At 35.3% G+C, this 20,000-nt stretch overlaps 1 long non-coding RNA gene across 1 annotated transcript in view; it reads left to right on the top strand.

The window, feature by feature from the left end:
• Positions 1-930: 930 nt before the first annotated feature.
• Positions 931-20,000, top strand: part of LOC113824138 (uncharacterized) — a 22,081-nt gene continuing 3,011 nt past the window's right edge. The window contains exons 1-2 of the long non-coding RNA XR_011399542.1: positions 931-1,420; positions 10,792-11,029. This is a non-coding gene — a long non-coding RNA (uncharacterized lncRNA). The remainder of the gene's footprint in view (positions 1,421-10,791; positions 11,030-20,000) is intronic.

Below are 20,000 nucleotides of genomic sequence, written 5' to 3'. Positions count from 1 at the left end.
TCATCCTCCCGAATGATAACAGTATCTAACAGGCTAGTGATGACTCCAGCCATTTCAATAGCCTTAATCTATCAGATCCAACGATCTGGGTATGCAACATATCAAAATCCTTCCAAGGAATAAATAACATATTTTCACCATTTAAATAATTCTCCCTAAAGTCCTTGACTAAAACCTTAAGAGATCCACACGATTCTGTATCAATTATTAAATCCTCTACTGGAGAAAAAAATAATTCTATCATTAGCCTCGCTATGATCTAAAGTAACTCTCCTATTAGCCTTGCTATGATCTAAAGTAACTCTCTTATTAGCCTCGCTATTATCTAAAGTAACTTCTTATTGGCCTCACTATTATCTAAAGTAACTCTCTTATTGGCCTCGCTATTATCTAAAGTAACTCTCTTATTAGCCTCGCTATTATCTAAAGTAACTCTCTTATTAGCCTCGCTATGATCTAAAGTAACTCTCTTATTAGCCTCACTATTATCTAAAGTAACTCTCTTATTAGCCTTGCTATTATCTAAAGTAACTTCTTATTGGCCTTGCTATTATCTAAAGTAACTCTCTTATTAGCCTCGCTATTATCTAAAGTAACTTCTTATTGGCCTCGCTATGATCTAAAGTATCTCTCTTATTAGCCTCGCTATTATCTAAAGTAACTCTCTTATTAGCCTCGCTATTATCTAAAGTAACTCTCTTATTAGCCTCGCTATTATCTAAAGTAACTCTCTTATTAACCTCGCTATGATCTAAAGTAACTCTCTTATTAGCCTCGCTATTATCTTAAATAACTTCTTATTAGCCTCGCTATGATCTAAAGTAACTCTCTTATTAGCCTCGCTATTATCTAAAGTAACTCTCTTTTTAGCCTCGCTATTATCTAAAGTAACTCTCCTATTGGCCTCGCTATGATCTAAAGTAACTGTAAAGGAATCAAGGATTCCTTGTCTGATATTATATATATAGAATTTAGATCATCAGGAATTTATTTGATTTAATGTATTAATGAGAGAATAATTTTTTAATTTCTTTTAGTTTGTAACGTTGGCTACAGTGACGTTAGAGTTGTACGAACGCCTTACAAAAACACATTGTTGTGAATCCGCGGAGCCCCGCTAGAGAGCCACGTGAGTTGCCTTGGAGAACCGATTGAAACTCCATAGAGTGAACATCGATTACGGAGTGAAGTGTAAAAAAACTTTATTCTTATGGACACTGATCTAAATCCCGACCCAGGAGAAGATCCTGAACTAGTCCAACTTATGGACCAAGAAATTCAAACAAAGAGAACAAGAGAAGATTTAGAAAGTGATAACGAAGAAAACCCAATTTCAAAACAACCAAAAAACCAAGAAGCCGGTTGGAGAAAGCCGGAAGAACAACACCCAACAACTAGTAAGAATACAACAAATATGAAGGTAGGACAAGAAAACCCTGTAATACTTATACAATTGATAGATGATAAAACAACAACAAACTTCAACAATCCCATTAAATTAACAAAAGCCTTAAATACATCTGAATTTCATAAATACATCATAGCAGATTCCCTTAGAGTACTAGGAACAGGAAAGGCTCTAAGATTTGAAATCAATGATTTAAGTAAAATAAAACCCCTCAGAGAAATAAAAAAACTTGGAGAATGGAACATAACTTGCAAACAGCCAACCTCAAACAAAAATGCTAATTGTTCATATGGAACAATATATCCAGTAGAACCTGAGCTGAAAATTGAAAACATAAAAGAAAAAATAAGAACACTGGGTAACACAACTAACGAAATAATAGAAGTAATAAGACTAAAAAAACTAAAAGATAAAAATAGCCAGGAGAAATGGTATGCAACAAAATCCCTAAGAATAACTTTCAGTGGATTTCTACCAGAAAGAATAGCCATAGGACACACAAGCTACAAAGTTAGACAATATACTTTCCCAATAATAAAATGCTACAATTGTCTGAGATACGGACAGGGGATTGTTACATGTAAGAATAAAATGAGATGTAGCAAATGCAGTCAGCATGGACACAAAATAAGTGAATGTGAAAATAATCCATACTGCTTTTTCTGTGATGAAGAACATTTTCCAAATAACATAGAATGTAAAAAACATAGAGAAGCACAAGAAATAAATAAAGAAAATATAACACCAAATAACTTTGAAATAAAAAAGCAACTACAACAACTCAAACCAGAAAAGAAAAACAAAAATGGTAAAATTTCAGATTCTGCCAGCCTCCTCCTTTCGAAACGATTGTTTTTGGAATGGATAATTCCTTCGCTGTTTAGCGCTGTAATGCTATTGTTCTCCGTCGCATCTGACTGCTTAAGCAGTGACGTAACTTGTACTTCTCGACGTCAGAGTTGCTTAAGCGAAGGATTTGCAATATGTTTGGGAAAAAATTTCCATGATTTACACAGCAAAACATATCAAAACAACTAACAAAAGCTTTAAATCGTGTTTGTTTAAACTCTACGGAAAAAAGACGCATGTTTCACCAATATAATTACGGTCTACTAATGTGCGGTTAAATCTGGGCTTACTTTTTGTCTGGTTGCCTCACAATACAAAAGCAATAAATTTTGATTACACAAAAATAGCCGATATCCCGAGCGTGTATGTCTGCCGCGAAGGAACGCCCATGAGCCTGAAGAGCGAGGTACATTTTCGTCATTAATAGCTGGATAAGAGCCCGCTGTAGCTTAACCTATAATACATCCTACTATTTCTTCCGTTCTATAAAATGGCGTTGTCCAATTCCCTCTATCACCGCGCGTCACACAAACGGATAACCTCATTCCTACATAATTTTCAATTTTACCTAAAATTTGCGGTGCTGCTCACATCGGGCAGGAACGGTTGCGCAGCATGGACACGGCGTCCTCCATGGAGCCACCGCTCTTTCAGTTATTGCTGTCGCACGCTACATTTAACATTAGTTTATCGATGGGAATAATGCTAGAGCCCCCTTCTATGCGCAAATCGAGACAAATCACACTCCCAAAAGGTTTGTGCACTCGTTGCGAGTCTTTTCCGTCACCCGCGCTCATTTAGCGCCCTGCTCATTATTGTTGAGATTGAGATTGAGACCCGCCCATCAGAAGTTTTTCCGTGACATGCCCGCAACGTCATCCTGGTCCCCATTCGTTATGGCAATTTGATTGCGCGCGCGGTTATTGTACACCGATTCAAAGGCGATGTATGCAACAGAAAAGAAATTAACGTTTAATATTTATCATTAATATTGCGTTTGTTAATAATCTGCCTGCGTTTATTGCAAAATAAGACAAAGAATTAGTTGCACTCTATAAATATTTGAGTATATATATATTCGTGCAATATGCAATGTGTGTAATATGCCGGTTCTCGTTATAATCTATTTAAATCTTACTAACCTTCTATTGCCGTACCTCCGTATACTTAGTCAAATATTGTTGATGTTGTAGTTTTTCTGCAGAAAAATGCAAATAGCGATTTATCAACATTTCAGCCGGCTATATATTTTCCAACATTTCACACCCAAACCCTTCTCACACAGTTGACAGACAGACACTGAACGTTTTTTTTGTCCGGTGCACACTTTCCGAAAATAGCGAGTTCTGATTGGTCAAGAAATACTGACGTCATTTTCCTCAGTTTTCATTGGCCAGGATTTGTCGCCGTTTATCATACAGTATAATCGCTACCTTGCCAGTAATTGCTAGTTAAGCATGGTGTTCCTGTCTTACTCTTTGACACACGATTCATTTAATATCGCCGATTCTTAATTCTTTACTCTACCACTATACATACCTGTTCCACACACGGTGTCTCGTGATTGGTTAATAGTATTTCCTGTAATACTATTGGCTTTCGTGACAATGTCACGCGCATGTAGTGTCGAATAAATATTTCAAAATGTTTCGTTCGCAATTCAGGCGATAACATTTTTGTTTTTGAAAATCCCGCGCATTTCTTCAGGCCCCTTTTGCTCGTAATATGGGTGAGGCACGTCGGTTTGCGCAGAACAAGAAATTTACTTGTTATTGTAAATACTCAATATTATGTGAGTATTACTGGTCTATTGTCATATATATTGATACAGACACAAAATCTGCTTCGTGTACCGTTATGTGGGCATTATCTATGCACGAATCTCGGTGATTAGAATAATTGTACAAAAATGAAACGGCATCATTGTTTTGTTTACAAAAGACAGGAAAGGATATCGGATGGCGATTTTTAAAATATTGAGATAGTACTTCATAACGGGCTAACGGACACTTATGTGTCCAATAACTTCGTTAGTTTTGAGCTGCGACGGAAGTACATAGAAGAAAAGTTTCTTAGAATCACTCGCTTTATCATTTGCATATGTTATTTTTCGTCTAAAAGGCGGCTGGCAGAATTTTGACCAATACCACAAAAATAACCAAAACCGGGAACCAATGAACAGACAACCATCCCAGATTATCAGATCACAATCAGAAGAAGAAAATAACTTAGAAAGCTATGCACAAAAGCTAACGCAACCACAAAGCCTAACCTTAGGTCAAAAAACGCCTGCAAAACCAAAAGAACAAACTCCAACAAGACCTAGATCTGGAAAAACAAACAAAAACCAAGGAAATACATCTCCTAAAAGATGTAACAAAAATTCAAGTGAAGAAAACAAAACTATAACAAACTCAGAACAAAGAGAAGTTACTGAATCCCCAACCACATGGTCATTACCTACCCCAATACAGTACAAAGAAAACAAAAAAAACAATAAAGAAGATGAAAATGATAACTTTTCATGGATAAAAGTAACCAAAAGTATTTTCAAAATAATAACAAATCTAATAAACAACTTCAACTCCGAGAAACCCTTAAGGGGACCGTCCCTGAGAGAGGGGGGAGGAGGGGGTTAAATTGAGTTAGTTAGCGTATAGTATAGGTACATGGATGAGGAAACTACCAAACGAGTATTAACCGCCTGCTATGGCTCGTTGTCTTGCAGCCGGCGTGCGAGTCCCTCAGCACCCGGAGAGGTACGTCGCTATTGAGCGCCCAGGTACACCTATGTGGACTTTTGCTTGCGGCAATCGTGCATAAGGCATTTAATTATGACATTGCGCATAGATATGAGTTCGTGAATGTTCAAGGAACACTTTTATACCAATATCAGAAAAAAATTATATCACCGTGATTTATGACGAAATATTTTGTGAAATATATCTAAAAAAAAATGTATGTTTTGTGTCCTTTTACACACGAAATATGCTTTGATCGAGACTCCCTGGTAATATGTTTTAGTTTACGTGGTAATATATACGTATATCACATACGAAGCACTAATGTTTAAAAATAGCCTTATAAGGAAGGATTGAAATATTTCCGTTACATTTCGCTCAACGGTCGGTACATCACAGCAGGGGGCAATTTGAATTGATTTGAAATTGGCAGTTACCGTTGTAAAGACCAATTCAATACGAATGTTACCTAAATGTCGGATTTTTAAACTTCGGATGTATAAGCGAGATACAGATTATTTCATGTTGAAGATGATAGTACTCAGTAATACCTGCTCTGAATTAAAAACTATATGGAATTTTGAGCTCGGTTGTATGCGTAGTCTTCGTCTGGCGTTCAAAAAGCTATCGCATCCGTTTCGTGCGTTCCCGATAAAAATGAATATGTTTAGACGTTACCGTAAGTCTTAGGCACCATAAATTGGCAAATATCCCACAACACATAGGCGTCTGCATGATTTTATGCACTTCTTAGTAAAGGTAATGGGTGCAAATGGCTAATCATAAACTTTACACTTGTTCTCCCTTGCAATCTGCTAATATTGACAATTATCAAAGAAAATGGGTATGAGAGGGATAACTAATAAATTTTATTATTTAGATATGAAAGTCAATGTAGGCCTACTAAATGATGATGATTAATCTTTTTAACTTTATGTGCGTGCGTTCACGTACATATGATCCTCCTCGAAAATTATAAACACCCAGTGACCATCTCCCCCTCCCCCCCCCCTGTGTGAGGCATGGGGAATATTCAACGACTTTCGTAAGTTCTCAAATTCAATGTACTAAATTCATATGCTTTTGAAATTCTCAAAATTGAACCACCATGTTGTATTCATGCCAGGACTTTGTAATTAGAATGATTTTGTACTAATGTTGCCATCCACAGTTCCCCATTTCTTAAAAAAAAAAAAAAAATAAAATAAAAAATAAAATGGAAAATAAAAAAAAATATTTTTTTTAAAAAAAGGTTTTTATCTGGTTTAGATTAGTTGTCTCTATGGTAAAATGCATTTATTAAGCTTTTCACACGAAAATATCAACTTTAATGAACAACGAAAAAAAAAAAAAAAAAAAGTGACATACCTTTACAGAATAGCGTCCCTATTGAACATGAAAATTCCTATTGACTTGGTAATCATTGCATTGCAAAGTACACTAAATAAGCGTTTTTTTGATATATAATATCATTAGATTCAGAGAAAAATAACAGAGATAACGAACTTTGGCAAGGTGCCAAATACAAAACGCCGTAGCTCGGCTATTTTTTTATGACTCTTCGGTACTTCCCAACTCACGTAATTTTCATGCGATCCAAATGCAGTTTGTTGCTTTCACTAGAGCCTCGGCGTCCCATAGCCATGTAAAAGGCCGATTTTTGAATTTTTGCCTTAATCAAAAAATAATAATATTTTAATGCTGAAAAACGCATTCAAAAATAGTTCTCTATGTCAAGCTGTCCCCCGCCAAAAAAAAAAGGAAATTCAAAATTCGGCCTTTTACATGGCTATAGGCTAGAGTTGATCTAACACTAGCATTTTTGGGGGAATATTCTGTAAAGAGCTCTGATAGTTGGGATGTACCGAAGACATACCAAAAAAAATAGCGATTTTTTTCAACTTTTTGGGGGGTGCCCCCCCCCCCAATGGGGGAGCAAAGTTAAAATTTATATATATAACGAAGCACAATTCTTTGCTCTATAGCATGCAAAAAGAATCAATCAGTTATCTCTAACCGATATTTTTTTATGATGTATAGAGTAGGGAAAGGTGGCCATTCTCAGGGACGGTCCCCTTAATGCAAAATATAATTGACATCATAAACGAAATTAGCTTAGTGCTAAAAGACATTATAGCATATTGAAATGTACAAACTAATTCTTTGGAATGCAAGATCAATACTAAATAAAAAAACAGAACTAAATTATCTAACATATAAAGAAAACCCAGGAATATTAGCTATTAATGAAACATGGCTAAAAGAAAAAGATACCCTCAACATCAACAACTATACAGTCATAAGAAAAGACAGAAACAACCAAATAGGAGGAGGTCTTGCTGTATGCATTAAAAAGGATATTCAGCATAAAAAAAATAAACTTAAATGACAGATACAAAGATAAAATAGAAGTACTAGGAATTAAAACAAGTTATAAAAGAAACTGGCTAAACATACTATTAATATATAATCCATGTAATGTAATAGAAGCAGAAGAACTAGAATATTATTCAGATCAGATAAGACATCCAAAATTAATAATAGGAGACTTCAACGCGCATCACCCTCTCTGGAATGAAAATACAAACCAAAGACAAACAAATACAACAGGAACAAATATAACAAAATGGTTAAGTCAAAATAATGTATTACTACTAACTCCAAGAAACCTCATAACCAGAATTGATCCAAAAACTGCAAAAGAATCCACATTAGATCTCGTATTTGGCTCACCCGCCCTAAGTCATCTACAAATAAAATCTGCATCCCACCAAATAAGTGACCATCTGCCAATAATAATAATGGACAACACATACATTGAAAACCATTTACTCAAAGAAAAAAAATGGTACTACACAAAAGAAAGATGGAAAGACTACCAGAAAGAATTAAATGAAACAAATTTAGAAGAAATATCAACCATAGAAGAAATAACAGAGCAGATAAAAAATACAGCTCTAAAATATTTAAAATTAGAAACAAGACAAATAACAGATAAACCAAATAAACCATGGTGGAACAAAGATTGTCATGAAACTATAAAAGAAAGGAATAAAGCTCTTAACAGATGGAGGAAAAAACCAACTATAGCAAACCAAATAGAATACAAAAAGCTTTCAGCAAAAGCAAAACAAACAATAACTCAACAAAAAAAGAAATCATGGAACGATTTTTGTGAAACATTAAACTTCAAAAACCCACCAAAAAAGATTTGGAACTTTTTCAAAAAATTGACAGGAAAAACAATTACAACGGAATATCCAATAATAGATAATGATTTGCCACTAACAAATATCAACCAAAAACTAGAAAAATTCAAAGAAGAATATATGGAAATAGTAAACAAAATACCCAAAAAATTATTATCAAATTCACAAAAATACAACTTATTCAATATACAAAATACAAATGAACTAAGCAACGAACTAACAATGATAGAATTAAAAACAATACTAAAAAGTGCTAAGAATAACAAAGCATATGGCCCAGACGAGATACCATACGAACTATATAAAAATGCACCAGATAATTTGCTGAAGGCAATTCTAAGAATAATAAATACACACTGGTCCAGGGGTGAATACCCAGCATCACAAAAAAACGTGATAGTAAATCCAATAGTTAAACCAGGAAAAAACCCAAATGATGCAAAATCCTACAGATTCATATGTAGAATATCTTGTATCGGAAAGTTATTTGAAAGTATAATAACAAAAAGAATAACTTGGTTTCTGGAACATTATAACAAACTAGACAAAGATTTAAATGGATTCAGGCCAAACAGAAATACAATAGATGCATTACAAATACTAGATAATCATATAAACAAAGCATTCGTGGAAAAACAATATACCATAATAGCCTGTATAGATTTGGAAAAGGCTTTTGACACAGTCAACCACGAAGCACTAATAATAAAAATGGCAAAACTAGGAATAACAGGTAACCCATTAAAATGGATAAATGAGCTTTTAGAAAATAGAACATTCCAAATAAAGATTGGAAATAAAACCTCAAAGAAAGGAACAACTAAATGTGGGGTACCTCAAGGGTCTCCAATAAGCCCAGTACTATTCAACATAATGATAAACGATTTGAAACTAACAGGCATCGAAAAAATGATATACGCCGATGATATTACATTAATAATAAGTAAAAAAAATTTAATTGAAGCAGCAAACAAACTAGAAACAGAACTACAAAAATTAAAAGAATGGGCAAATACTTGGGACTTAAAAATAAATTTCCTAAAAAGTAAACTCCTCTGTTTTACAAACAAGAAAATAAATCATTTACCAACAATTAAAATGGACAATATAGAAATAAAATATGTACAAAGCCACAAAATATTAGGCCTAACTTTAGATGCACCAAAACTAAAGTGGAAAAACCATACAAATAATATAAAAGTAGAAACATTATACAGAATAAATCTCATGAAAAAGCTAGCATCATTCAACTGGGGAGCCAACAGAGAAACCCTGATAAAATTCTACAAAATATACATAAAACCGAAAATAGAATACGGAATAACAATATACGGTGCAGCAAAAGAAGGAGAAATTAAAAAAATAGAAATCCTCCAAAATCAAGTATTAAGACTCGCTACAGGATGCCTTAATTCAACCCCAATAATAGCCCTTCAAGCTCTAACAAATTTACCTACAATGAAAGACCGAAAAAAAGAACTGGAATATATACATCTAACCAAGATCCTAAACAAACCCAATAGAATGCCAATAAAACAACAAACAATAAACTACATAAAAGAATATAACCCCCAGAGAGACAAGAGATCTCTATTCCACAGAGTCAGAGAAACTAATAAGATTCTGAATATTGAACTAAAAATAAATGAAGTACCAACCACTTCACCAGTACCCCCATGGTTTGATATCTCAAATTATATTCAAATAAATTTTGCTGAAGAACTTACAAAAAACACCCCTCAAGTAGTTATTCAAAAATATTATCAAGAAATGATAAACATAAACTACAAAGATTATAACAAAATATTCACCGATGGATCAAAAATAAAGGAACCAGAATCATCCTCAGCAGCAATATTTATTCAAGACAAAGAAATAACAACTATCTGGAAACTACCAGCTAATATAGAAATAACCCACGCAGAACTCTATGCAATAAAGCAAGGACTAAATTATATTATAAACAATAATCTAAACAAAACGGTAATACTAACAGATTCCCAATCATCACTACAACTTCTACAAAACCGTAAACCTCTAAATTATATACAAATCATATATGATATACAAAAACAAATGCATACAATTGAAATTAAAAAACAAACAATAAAAATCCAATGGATTCCATCACACAAAAACATTAAGGGAAACGAAATAGCAGACTTAGCAGCAAAGAAAGGTCATGAACTAAACAACACCATGAAAGTTTCTCAAGACCCAAATTATACAATAAAAGAAATAAAATCAAAAAATTTCAAACAATGGGAATCGAATCTCAAAAGATTACTAAACTCAAAGAATTATCTCATAAAAGACAACAACATAAAACCTTGGGTCAGAGCTAAAAACAGAAAAATGGATACATGTATCGCAAAATTATTTACCAAACATACAAGACTAAAACAACATTTATATAGAATAAAAATGGAAAACGACCCATACTGCAGATGGTGCAGAAACCAAGAGGAAACAATAGAACATATGATAATACAATGCCCAAGATTCAACTCCCATAGAATAAAACTAAAACAAGCACTTATTCAAGCAAATATTCATGACTTTAACATCAACCTTTTGTTAACAGGGACAGATCATCCATTACCACTGAAGTATTACATACTGAGACGCACCAAGATCTTCCTACAAAGAACCAAGCTAATCAACCTAATATAAGAAACTTCAAGAACAAAAGAAGAGGATCCAGGGGATATAGACATCATAGTCTAAACCCTATAACAAGAAGAAGAAGAAGAAGAAGAGTTGCCTTGTGCTGCGTACTTTTAAATTATTCTTGTTTTATGAAGATTTGGGCTAGCCACACTGTAAGTCAACTATTTATACTGTTAATAATGTATGGTTCAGATGTTAGAGCATATGTTAATAACAAAGTTGTGTCTTTTACGTGATATATAACTTGAAATTATGTGATATAAGTAAGTGCCATTCCTATTATACTCATATTTTTACCAAGCTTTATTTCAGTTATTTACCAAAGAATAATGTTTTGTTTCTTTTTCATTTAATCAAAGTATCTAGTCTTTAGTTATTGATCTTTTATAAAGTGCCTTAATTAACTCAGGAAATGTCATAAAATAGTATAAGGAATAAGAAGTCATTTGTTTGTTTAATGTTTACAGATATGTTAGTCTTGCAGTATTTTTATAATTTTCTATTGATTTTTTCTTAATATTTCTATCTCATATTGTATTAATATTATTTGATATTTATATGATTCATTTACTTTATTTGTGTACAACTTTTTATTTCCAAAACTGTGATTTATTTTCTTACAGCTTTTCACCTCACAATCACGTGCACGCTCACGCGTACGTGTATGTTGTCATCTTGCAAGTTGGATACATTGCTCATACCTACCAGCTTGTGAACATGACAATAAAGGTTTAACTGACTGCTAGTGTTATACTGGAGGCAGTACAGTAACTCTCTTATTAGCCTCGCTATTATCTAAAGTAACTTCTTATTGGCCTCGCTATTATCTAAAGTAACTCTCTTATAGGCCTCGCTATGATATAAAGTAACTCTCTTATTAGCCTCGCTATTATCTAAAGCAACTCTCATAATAGCCTCGCTATTATCTAAAGTAACTCTCTAATTAGCCTCGCTATGATCTAAAGTAACTCTCTTATTAGCCTCGCTATTATCTAAAGTAACTCTCTTATTAGCCTCGCTATGATCTAAAGTAACTCTCTTATTAACCTCGCTATGATCTAAAGCAGCTCTCTTATTAGTCTCGCTATGATCTAAAGCAACTCTCTTATTAGCCTCGCTATGATCTAAAGTAACTCTCTTATTAGCCTCACTATGATCTAAAGTAACTCTCTTATTAGCCTCGCTATGATCTAAAGTAACTCTCTTATTGGTCTCACTATTATCTAAAGTAACTCTCTTATTAGCCTCACTATTATCTAAAGTATCTCTCCTATTAGCCTCGCCATGATCTAAAGCAACTCTCTTATTAGCCTCGCTATGTTCTAAAGTATCTCTCTTATTTGCCTCGCTATGATCTAAAGTAACTCTCTTATTAGCCTCACTATGATCTAAAGTAACTCTCCTATTAGCCTCGCTATGATCTAAAGTAACTCTCTTATTAGCCTCGCTATGATCTAAAGTAACACTCTTATTAGCCTCGCTATGATCTAAAGTAACTCTCTTATTAGCCTCGCTATGATCTAAAGTAACTCTCTTATTAGCCTCGCTATGATCTAAAGTAACTCTCTTATTAGCCTCGCTACGATCTAAAGTAACACTCTTATTAGCCTCGCTATTATCTAAAGTAACTCTCTTATTAGCCTCGCTATGATCTAAAGTAACTCTCTTATTAGCCTCGCTATGATCTAAAGCAACTCTCTTATTAGGCTCGCTGTGATCTAAAGTAACTCTCTTATTAGCCTCGCTATGATCTAAAGTAACTCTCTTATTAGCCTCGCTATGATCTAAAGTATCTCTTTTATTAGCCTCGCTATGATCTAAAGTAACTCTCCTATTAGCCTCGCTATGATCTAAAGTAACTCTCTTATTAGCCTCGCTATGATCTAAAGCAACTCTCTTATTAGCCTCGATATGATCTAAAGTAACTCTCTTATTAGCCTCGCTATGATCTAAAGCAACTCTCTTATTAGCCTCGCTATGATCTAAAGTAACTCTCTTATTTGCCTCGCTATGATCTAAAGTAACTCTCTTATTAGCCTCGCTATGATCTAAAGTAACTCTCTTATTGGTCTCACTATTATCTAAAGTAACTCTTATTAGCCTCGCTATTATCTAAAGTAACTCTCCTATTAGCCTCACTATTATCTAAAGTAACTCTCCTATTAGCCTCGCTATGATCTAAAGTAACTCTCTTATTAGCCTCGCTATGATCTAAAGTAACTCTCTTATTAGCCTCGCTACGATCTAAAGCAACTCTCTTATTAGCCTCGCTATGATCTAAAGTAACTCTCTTATTAGCCTCGCAAAGATCTAAAGTAACTCTCTTATTAGCCTCGCTATGATCTAAAGCCTCTCTTATTAGCCTCGCTATAATCTAAAGTAACTCTCTTACTAGCCTCGATATGATCTAAAGTAACTCTCTTATTAGCCTCGATATGATCTAAAGTAACTCTCTTATTAGCCTCGCTATGATCTAAAGTAACACTCTTATTAGCCTCGCTATGATATAAAGTAACTCTCTTATTAGCCTCGCTATGATCTAAAGTAACTCTCTTATTAGCCTCGCTATGATCTAAAGCAACTCTCTTATTAGCCTCGCTGTGATCTAAAGTATCTCTCTTATTAGCCTCGCTATGATCTAAAGTAACTCTCTTATTAGCCTCGCTATGATCTAAAGTATCTCTCTTATTAGCCTCGCTATGATCTAAAGTAACTCTCCTATTAGCCTCGCTATGATCTAAAGTAACTCTCTTATTAGCCTCGCTATGATCTAAAGCAACTCTCTTATTAGCCTCGATATGATCTAAAGTAACTCTCTTATTAGCCTCACTATGATCTAAAGCAACTCTCTTATTACCTCGCTATGATCTAAAGTATCTCTCTTATTTGCCTCGCTATGATCTAAAGTAACTCTCTTATTAGCCTCGCTATGATCTAAAGTAACTCTCGTATTGGTCTCACTATTATCTAAAGTAACTCTCTTATTAGCCTCGCTATTATCTAAAGCAACTCTCGTATTAGCCTCACTATTATCTAAAGTAACTCTCCTATTAGCCTCGCTATGATCTAAAGTAACTCTCTTATTAGCCTCGCTATGATCTAAAGTAACTCTCTTATTAGCCTCGCTAAGATCTAAAGTAACTCTCTTATTAGCCTCGCTACGATCTAAAGTAACTCTCTTATTAGCCTCGCTGTGATCTAAAGTAACTCTCATATTAGCCTCGCTATGATCTAAAGCAACTCTCTTATTAGCCTCGCTATGTTCTAAAGTATCTCTCTTATTTGCCTCGCTATGATCTAAAGTAACTCTCTTATTTGCCTCGCTATGATCTAAAGTAACTCTCTTATTAGCCTCGCTATGATCTAAAGTAACTCTCTTATTAGCGTCGCTATGATCTAAAGTAACTCTCTTATTAGCCTCACTATGATCTAAAGCCTCTCTTATTAGCCTCGCTATAATCTAAAGTAACTCTCTTATTAGCCTCGATATGATCTAAAGTAACTCTCTTATTAGCCTCGATATGATATAAAGTAACTCTCTTATTAGCCTCGCTATGATCTAAAGTAACACTCTTATTAGCCTCGCTATGATCTAAAGTAACTCTCTTATTAGCCTCGCTACGATCTAAAGTAACTCTCTTATTAGCCTCGCTATGATCTAAAGTATCTCTCTTATTAGCCTCACTATGATCTAAAGTAACTCTCCTATTAGCCTCGCTATGATCTAAAGTAACTCTCTTATTAGCCTCGCTATGATCTAAAGCAACTCTCTTATTAGCCTCGATATGATCTAAAGTAACTCTCTTATTAGCCTCGCTATGATCTAAAGCAACTCTCTTATTAGCCTCGCTATGATCTAAAGTAACTCTCTTATTTGCCTCGCTATGATCTAAAGTAACTCTCTTATTAGCCTCACTATGATCTAAAGTAACTCTCTTATTAGCCTCACTATGATCTAAGGTAACTCTCTTATTAGCCTCGCTACGATCTAAAGCAACTCTCTTATTAGCCTCGCTATGATCTAAAGTAACTCTCTTATTAGCCTCGCTAAGATCTAAAGTAACTCTCTTATTAGCCTCGCTACGATCTAAAGTAACTCTCTTATTAGCCTCGCTATTATCTAAAGTAACTCTCTTATTAGCCTCGCTATGATCTAAAGTAACTCTCTTATTAGCCTCGCTATGATCTAAAGCAACTCTCTTATTAGCCTCGCTATGTTCTAAAGTATCTCTCTTATTTGCCTCGCTATAATCTAAAGTAACTCTCTTATTAGCCTCGATATGATCTAAAGTAACTCTCTTATTAGCCTCGATATGATCTAAAGTAACTCTCTTATTAGCCTCACTATGATCTAAAGTAACTCTCCTATTACCCTTGCTATGATCTAAAGTAACTCTCTTATTAGCCTCGCTATGATCTAAAGTAACTCTCTTATTAGCCTCGCTATGATCTAAAGTAACTCTCTTATTAGCCTCGCTATGATCTAAAGCAACTCTTTTATTAGCCTCGCAATTATCTAAAGGAACTTCTTATTGGCCTCGCTATTATCTAAAGTAACTCTCTTATTAGCCTCGCTATTATCTAAAATAACTCTCTTATTAGCCTCACTATTATTTAAAGTAACTCTCCTATTAGCCTCGCTATTATCTAAAGTAACTTCTTATTGGCCTCGCTATTATCTAAAGTAACTCTCTTATTAGCCTCGCTATTATCTAAAGTAACTCTCTTATTGGCCTTGCTATTATCTAAAGTAACTCTCTTATTAGGCTCGCTATGATCTAAAGTATCTCTCTTATTAGCCTCACTATTATCTAAAGTAACTCTCTTATTAGCCTCGCTATGATCTAAAGTAACTCTCTTATTAGCCTCGCTATGATCTAAAGTAACTCTCTTATTAGCCTCGCTATGATCTAAAGTATCTCTCTTATTAGCCTCGCTATGATCTAAAGCAACTCTTATTAGCCTCGCTATGATCTAAAGTAACTCTCTTATTAGCCTTGCTATTATCTAAAGTAACTCTATTATTAGCCTCGCTATGATCTAAAGTAACTCTTATTAGGCTCGCTGTGATCTAAAGTAACTCTCTTATTAGCCTCGCTATGATCTAAAGTAACCTTATTGGCCTCGCTCTGATCTGAAGTAACTCTCTTATTTGCCTTGCTATTATCTAAAGTAACTCTCTTATTAGCCTCGCTATGATCTAAAGTAACTTCTTATTGGCCTCGCTATGATCTAAAGTAACTCATATTAAGCTCGCTATGATCTAAAGTAACTCTCTTATTTATATATTTAACGAGGTTAACATCTGCAATTCTTGTCTCTTTCTACTTTCTATGTAAATCATATACATCATTTCTTCTCTTTCCTCTCAGTTCAGCAATATTCTCTTGATTTCTCGAATTTTCTGAAGTACCCTCATCCTCCAAATCTACTTCAATTTTTCCTCTGTTGGATACGCTTTATCTATATTATGGGCCTGGCCCCTGGTTAACGACATTTCGTTTCAATCTATCTATATGTTCTTTGCGTACTTTCCCATCGGCAATTCTCTTAATTTTGTACACTACATGACTGATCTTTTCCATAACCCTGTATGGTCCTTTATATAATGGCTGTACTTTCTTACTCAACCCCACTTTAGGAATATCTTTAAGATATACCCTGTCTCCTTCCACGATTTGGGAAGGTATAGCCGTGGGTCTATCCCTTGGCCTTCTCTGAATTTCTTCCTCAACATACTCTTTACACCGTTTAAAATTTTTGAGCCTATGACTCTTGTCTCTTGTAAATAATCTTCCACATTATACCAAGGAGCCGTGTCCTTTGAAAATAAGATATACGGAAAATGAAGGTCCCGGTGCTTTAATGTGAAAAAGGGTGTGTCTTTTATTACCCTATGGTAAGCTGTGTTATATGCTAACTCTGCCATAGGTAACATTCGAGCCCACACTGAAGGATTGTCCCAAAACATTGTACGCAAAATCTTATTCAAAGTACCATTTACTCTTTCCACTTGCTCATTTGAGCTTGGATGATATGTAGTAATGGTATGTTTGTCTATCCCATATTCTTCCGTTAAAGTATGAAATAGTTTGTTCAGAAATTATCTGACGTGGAGGCCCCTCTTTGTAGATGAAGCCATTTGTAAATGCCCTCGCGACTTCTAGTGAATCCTGAGACTTTAATGGAATCGCAATTAGGTATTTTGTTAATGCATCTACTACTGCGAGAATATAACGAAAACCCTCTGTTTCTGGATAAGGACCCACAATATCCATGTGGACGTGCTCAAAAGGCCTTGAAACCTCAGGGTATCTTAAGAGAGGAACAGGAATATGTTTACCCAGTTTACATCGCAAACATATGTCGCAAGACGAACAATATTCTTTTACAGAATTTTTCATATTAGGGAAAAATGCAAATAATTCCAATCTCTTTAAGGTTACTAAAACACTCCCATGCCCTGCAATAGGAATCGAATGAGCTAACCTTAATGCTATACTTTGATATAACTTTGGTACCACCATTCGGAAAACCTTTCTAAAAGGCTTATTTAACACATTGTATAATATCCCATCAGGTCGTACTTGATAATTCTCAATTCTCCCAGGAACCCTCTTAAACTCGTCTTTCGACAGTTGACCTTCACACACCTCGTAAATACTTTTTAACACGACCCCAAAGTGGGTCTTCATTTTGTGCACTCCTTAAACTATCTTGTCCCCATACGTCTATGATCTCAGGTGAACTCTGGTTACCGTTATCAACCATTTCTGACCTAGGACTATCAAGTAAATCAACCCCTTTATTAGATTTATTAGCTCGGCGAGTCACTGCACCGACAACTAAGTCATCTATGGGCTGGTCTGCTGCTCTAATCCTCGAAAAAGCATCTGCTAAGTGATTCTCTTTGCCTGGCAAATATTCTACACAAATATCAAACTCAGCTACCGACATACGCCATCTGGCTAGTCTTTCATTTCCATCCCTACTAAAAAATAGATAACGAAGAGGTCTATGGTCTAAATGAACTAAAACTGGATAACCCTGAATCAATGTTCTGTTTATCTTTAGCCCATATACTATCGCCAATGCCTCTCGCTCTACGGTAGAATAATTTAACTCTGCACCTTTTAACTGTCGACTGAAATAAGACAATGGTCTAAGGCTTCCATTGTCATCTTCCCGTTGGAGAGCACCCCCAATGGCTGTTTTACTGGCGTCTGTAACTAGCACAAACGGACGGGAAAAGTCTGGGAATTTTAACACAATGTCCTCAGACAATACTGTACGCAACTTGTGGAATGCATCCAATGCTTCCTGTGTCCACGTTAGCTTTGTTCTCCCATCCTAAGTCTTACAGCCCTTAGGTCGATTAGCGGTCGCGATATTGCAAAATTCTTTATAAATTTGCGATAATAGTTTGTCGCACCGAGAAACGCCTGGAGCTCTTTTAGAACCAAAGGTGGTGGATACTTTTCCATTGCTTCAACTTTTCTTTTGTGGTTTGATACCTTTCTCACTAATCCCATGCCCCAGATACTCCACTTCGGACTTGAAAAACGAACATTTGGTAAGCTTAAGAGAGAGAGATTACTCTGCTGTAGGCGACTTAAAACTCGTCTAACATTATTGCAATGAGTTTCCCATGTGTCTCCTAAAACTACAATGTCGTCCAGATACACAAAGCCCACATCACCGATTAGACCAGACAAGACCTGATTAAGGATCCTCAGGAAAGCAGAAGGGGGCGTCTTTTAGCCCAAAAGGCAATCTCATAAATTCATAGTGGCCATCCATAGTGGAAGAAGCCGTTTTTTCTCGACTAGCGGGGCTCAGGGGTATTTGATGATATCCCTGCCGGAGGTCCAAACACGAGAAAAAACGACTCCTACCCAACCTTTGCAGGGTAGAATCTATGTTTGGCAAGGGATATCGGTCCTCCTCAATATGTTCGTTAAGAGCCCTAAATTCAAGACATAACCGCAACCCCCCATCTTGTTTTCGTACTGGCACCAGTGGTGCGTTGTAAGAAGAACGTGAAGGTTGTATAACGCCATCCCTCAACATATTGTAAATCTGATTCCTAATCTCGTCTCTGTATTTCAACAGAATGGGATAGGGCTTCTTATAAACTGGAGGACCAACCCTTATTTCGTGAAAGTATTCGTTCAAAATAGTTAAAGGATCTTCGTCTAGACTAAATATTTTTGGAAAATCCAAAACTAGATCTACCAGCACCTTGTGCTTTTCTGAACCTCGTTCAAATAACTTATCTACTTCTAATAATCTGCAAACTTTATTTCTGCCACTTTTGACACTTGCTACTATCTGGCTTTTTGCTTCACTAGTAGATATGTCTTCTAGTTGTACGAGTTCCCATAAGCTCGTATCCTGCATAATTTGTACCTCTCTATTCATCTCGTTTTTAAATGGTATTTGAAACCACTTCTCAACATATGAAGACGGAATAGGAGCCACTATACCTTCTATCAAATTAATATCTAAATCCTTCCGAGGGATAAATAACATATTTGCATCATTTAAATCACTCTTTCTAATGTCCCTTCAGACCTACGGTTGCCATGGAAACGGCAGATTTATTATTGCTACGTAAAACCTTTACCTCCTGACCATTAATGGACAAGGTGGTAGGGCGTGACGTATATATAACCATATGTGCATCCGCAAAATCATTTCCTATCAGCATCCTGCATGGTAAACCACAAGTTTCTACCACCAAGAAAACAAATGAGGTTCTTACCTCACCTATGTTAAAAGTGAGATTTACCTCACCTTTATACCGTAGAAAAGAGCCATCCCCCCAGTGAACAGATTTCTCAACCCGTTTATATGAAATATTTAGCTCTTTTAAAACTTCACTATGTACCAAGGAAACTTCAGCTCCTGTATCGAATAGCGCTGTAACGCACTCATCTCCAAGATGAATATCAAATAAAAGCATTCCTTCACTATCTCCTAAGGACAGGATTTTAACAATTTCTTTACGGTCCTTATTTTGCTTAGTTGCTTTATCCTTCAAATTAGGAACAACTTTAGGAAGGACTGAAACCCCCCTTGTTGCTAAGCGTTTTTTTTTTGTGATTGCTAGGGCCTTCAAGG

Source organism: Penaeus vannamei, chromosome 24, assembly GCF_042767895.1.
Source record: "Penaeus vannamei isolate JL-2024 chromosome 24, ASM4276789v1, whole genome shotgun sequence".
NCBI classification, from domain to species: Eukaryota; Metazoa; Arthropoda; class Malacostraca; order Decapoda; family Penaeidae; genus Penaeus; species Penaeus vannamei.
The sequence above is the reverse complement of the archived record's forward strand: the minus strand, read 5'-3'. Positions and strand labels throughout refer to the sequence as shown.